Consider the following 5,439-nt stretch of genomic DNA (forward strand, 5'->3'; position numbering starts at 1 on the left):
AAGTCCTTAAAAATTTAGCTCATTGCCCGATAAGAACTGCAATGGTGGATTTGAAAATATTGATAAGAACAAAATATAATGTTCACCCAATTCTTTCACACAACAGGGAATGCAAGGAAAGTTGTTTCAGAAATAAGCAAAACGCAGAGGAAAGTTCCTGATGCTGACTTGTAATTCTAGTTCTTAAGAGGGTGAAGCAGGAGGACTGCAGGTTCAAGGACAGCCTCAGCAAGTAGTGAGATTCTCGCAGTGGCACTGTGAGGTCTGGCTGTGAGGCCTGGCCAGAGGAGGTGAGAACAAAAGAGCTCCAGCAGTGGCAGGAAAGTAACCCTAACCCCTCCCCTGCCCCAGCCTCATAAATCTACCTGTCCTGGCCCCATGTCAAGACCATCAATAGGGAAAACCCACAACTGCCTAGCTCCGATCCCTCCTAATGCCCCATAAAAAGCACTTAGTCTGTAAGGAAGGGGACTTTTTCTGACTCTCATCGGACCTCTTCTCAGTCAGTTCCCCCTTTCAGGCTTCCCTCCAATAAAAGAGCCTGTTCTGGTCTCTAAGGCTGTGTTTTCTTTCTTTTCTCCCTATATTACCTAACAGTTATCAACCTAGTAAAACCCTTTTCAAAATAAACTAAAATAGGGTGGGGGTGTAGCTCAGAGAAAGAATGCCTTTGGGTTCAACCCCAAGTACCACACACACACACACACACACACACACACACACACACACACACACACAAAGTTCCTGACATGCTGTAACTACAAGCCAGATCTCATTTGGATCTGAAGCCCCAATGTTCTACCCTGGCTGCTTCAGAACCTCAAGTCAAGAGAACTGAATTTCAAGCAGTCCCTTCTCAATGTCTTATGTATCAAATAAAAGCAAAAGACTTATATGGAAGAACATATCTTGATCCCAGGCTTTTAAGAATTCCTATGACCTGGGTGTGGTGGTGCACACATGGAATCCAAATATTTGGGAGACAAGAGGATCACGGGTTCAAAGTCAGACTCAGCAACTTAGCGAGACATGTTTCCAAATAAAATATAAAATAGGGCTGGAGGTATAGGCTGGAGGTAGAAGACCCTTGGGTACCATGCCCAGTAAAACACACACACACACACACACACACACACACACACACACACACACGCCATGCATGATGGCACATGCCTATAAGACCCTATTTTAAAATAAAAAGAGCCAGAGATGCAGCTTAGAGGTAGAATGTTCCTGAATTCAATCCCTTGTACCAAAAAAAAATTCCCATAAAGAATGGTCCCCCCAAAATAAATAAGTAGGACATGGTTTGAGACAATCAAGCACACAAAAACAAGACATCATAAGCAATAACTACCCAGAAACAAGACAATAAAAATAAACCTATGGTGACTTTCAAATATTAGAATTATCAAAGATTATATTGAAATTATATTTAACAAGTAGATGACCAATTTGAAAGAAATATTTTCAAAGAATGATGAATTAGAAATTGTCTATGCAAGGCTGGGCATGGTGGTGCACACTTGTATTCCCAGCATTCAGGAGGCAGTGACTGGAGGATCGCTGTTCGCGGATAGTCTCAGCTACTTAGTGAGGCTCCTTGCAACTTAGTGAGACCCTGTTTCAAAAATAAAAAATAAAAGCCAGGCGTGGTGCACATGCTTATAAACCCAGTATTTGGAAGGCTGAGACAGGAGGATTGTGGTTTGAGGACAGCCTCAGCTACTTAGTGAGGCCCTTTGCAACTCAGTGAGACCCTGTTTCAAAAATAAAGAATAAAAATAGGGCCGGGGTGTACCTCAGAGGTAGAATGTCCCTTGTTCCATCCACAGTACTGCATGAAAGAAAGGAAGGAAGGAAGGAAGGAAGGAAGGAAGGAAGGAAGGAAGAAAGAAAGAAAGAAAGAAAGAAAGAAAGAAAGAAAGAAAATTAACCATGCAGATTTAAAAGAAAAACTAAAGCCAGGTGTGGTGGTACATGCTTGTAATCCTAGCATTTGGGAAGCTGAGACATAGCATCGTAGTTCACGGCCAGCCTCAGCTACTTAGTGAGGCCCTCTGCAACTCAGTGAGACCCTGTTTCAAAAATAAAGAATAAAAAATAGGGCTGGGGTGTACCTCAGAGGTAGAATGCCCCTTGTTCCATCCGCAGTACTGTAATCCCCCGCTTGGGAGGAGGAAACAGGAGGATCTTGCAGGTTCAAAGCCAGCCAGGCTGGCTTAAGAGACCTTATTTCCAAATAAAAGGTATAAAATAGGTCTAGGAGTGTAGCCCCAAGGTAGAAGGGTTTCCAGGAACCCCAGTACCAGTACCACCTAAAAAAAAAAGATTAAAAAGAAATAGAAGCCTTTGCCAATTATATGGTTGTGTATGTAGAAAAACCTAAAGCTACAAGAACTAATGAGTTTAGCAAGGTCCATATACACAAACCAGCTGTATGTACATTTACTAACAATAAGCAATAAGAAATTGAAGTTCACTGAGTGTGAACAAGCCTATAATCCCAGTACTTGAGAGGCCAGAACAGGAGGATTGCAGGTTCAAGGAGAGCCTCAGCAACACAGTGAGACTCCTAGCAGTGTACTCTATTTTGAAAAAAAATTAAACAGAGAACTCAAGAAACACAACACTAAGAAAACAAAGCATCCAATAACAAAATGGGCAAATGAACTAAATAGACACTTCACAAAAGAATACATTCAAATGGCCAATAAATGCATGAAAAAATGCTCAACATCACTGGCAATCAGAGAGATGCAAATCAAAACTACCCTGAGATTTCACCTAACTCCAACTAGAATGGCCATCATTCAAAACACAAACAACAACAGATGCTGGCGAGGATGTGGAGAAGTGGGAACTCTAAGACATTGTTGGTGGGATTGCAAATTAGTGCAACCACTTTGGAAAACAGTATGGAGAATCCTCAGAAGAATGGGAACAAATCTACCATTTGATCCAGCAATACCACTTCTGGGTATCTACCCAAAAGAAAAGAAACCAAACTACCAAACTAATGCATGTGTATCTATGTTCAGAGCCGCACAATCCACCATAGCCAAACTATGGAACCAGGCAAGATGTCCATCAACAGATGAATGGATTACAAAACTGTGGGATATGTACACAATGGAATTTTACTCAGTCATCAAAAAAACCCCTCAATTACATCATTTTCAGGGAAATGGATGGAACTGGAGGACATTATGCTAAGTGAGATTAGTCAGTCACAAAAATAAGAAATCAGATGCTGTCCCTAATATGTGAGAGTTAGGGAGAAATGGGTCATAGGAGGAACTCTAGATGAAAAAGGAAATCCTATAGAGGAGCAAACAAGGGAACCTAAAGGAGGAGAAAGGAGGGGGGAAGAGGAAAATCTCTAAAACACACAATGTACTTAAACATATCGAAGTCAATCACTAAGCCAAACAAGGGAAGGAGGGACGGGGAGGGAATGGGGTGGGAATTGGGTAGGGATTAAATCAGAAATGTGTACATGTTTGTACACACAAGTTTTTTTTATCCCAATATGATGTTTGAATATAATGCACCAATAAAACAATTTTAAAGATTAAAATAAATAAATAAATAATAATAAAAAATAAAAAAATGAGAGATCAAAGTTAAAAAAAATTAAAAAAATTAAAAGGGCTGGGGGTGTAGCCCAAAGGTAGAATACTACTGGGTCCAATTCCCAGTACCACACACACCTCCCCCCAAAAAAAGAAAAAGAAAGAAAGAAGAAAGAAAAAAATTGTTTACAAATATATATCTAAATACATATATTTATTTATCTACTTACTTTGCGGCACTGGGGATGGGATCTAAGAGCATTCTACCTCTGAGATACACCCTCAACTCTATTTTTTACTTATTTTTGAAACAGGGTCTCACTAAGTTGCAGAGGACCTCACAAAGTAGCTGAGACTGATCATGAACCCTCAATCTCACTAAGTTGCCAGGCTTACTTCTCAACTTTTTTTTTCAGTTTTGGGGATTGAACCCAGGGACATTCAACTTCTGAGCTACTCCCCAGACCTACTATTTATTCTTTATTATGAAACAGGGTCTCACTAAGTTGCAGAGGGCCTCACTAAGTAGCTGAGGCTGGCCACTAACCTGTGGTCCTTCCTGTCTCCGCCTCCCAAGTTCTGAGATTGCAAGCATGCACCACCACACCTGGCTGAAGTTACAAATATTACTTATGACAGAATATAAAAGATGAAATTGTTGGGGATACTTTACAAAACAGGTGCACAATGTGTTATACACTAAGAACTATGTAACATGACTGAGAGGAGTTAAAGAATATGTAAATAAACAGAGGGTACAACGTGTTCCTGGATGAGGAGACACAATACTATTAATGTCTGTGCTTCCCAAATGGTCTATTGCTTTAATGGGATCTCAGTTAATACCAGAGCAGCTTTTTCTTTTGTTAAAAATTGACGGTGGTGCACGCTATAATCCCCGCGCTTGGGAGGCTGAGAAAGGAGGATCGCGCAGGTTCAAAGCCAGCCTCAGCTGGCTTAAGAGACCCTGTTTCCAAATAAAATATAAAATAAGTCTGGGAGTGTAGCCCCGAGATAGAAGGCCCCTGGGTTCCATCCCCAGTACCATACACACACACAAAAAATGTTCTCAAGTTTCACCTATGTTATAGCATATATCAGAATTTCATTTTTTTCTAAAAAGAAATGGTTATTATTTATGGGTAAATAATTCCTTTTGAGCCAGGCCTGGTGGCACATGCCTCTAATCCCAGTACTTAGGAGGGTGAGACAGGAGGATCACAGGTTTGAAGTGAGCCTCATTAACTTAGTGAAGGTCTCAGCAACTTAGCAAGACCATTTCCAAATAAAAATAAAAGAGGGCTGGGGTATAGCCCAAAGGTAGCTGCCAGGGTTCTATCTCCAGTACCACAAAAAATAATTCCTGTGAATATATATGTATTACCTATTTCTTTTTTGTAGTTAACCTCTTTTGAGTATTTTCTCTAGAGTTGGTTTTGAAGACATAAATTCCTTCAGTTTCTGTGTGTCACGGAAGCTTCTTATTTCCCCATCTAATTTGATAGATAGTTTTTCTGGGTAGAAAGTTTTTGGCTGGAAGTTGTTTTCTTTCAGAGTTTGGAATATGTTACTCCAAGCCCTTCTGGCTCTCATGACTTGGTTTGGGAAGTCTGGAGTGATTCTAATTGGTTTGCCTCTGAATGTCACTTGGCCCTTTGTTTTTGTTGCCTTTAAGATTCTCTGCTTGGCTTCCACATTGGTCATTTTGACAATTATGTGGCGTGGGGATCCTCTTCTCTGATCCTGTCTGAAGGAGTTCTATAAGTTTCCTGGACCTGTGTATCGACCTCTTGCTCTATGTTTGGAAAATTTTCTCCTATTACTTCCTTGAAGAGATTATTGGTCCCTTTTTTTTTTTTTTTAC

The sequence above is a fragment of the Muscardinus avellanarius genome, assembly GCF_963383645.1.
Source record: "Muscardinus avellanarius genome assembly, chromosome: 10".
NCBI lineage: Eukaryota > Metazoa > Chordata > Mammalia > Rodentia > Gliridae > Muscardinus > Muscardinus avellanarius.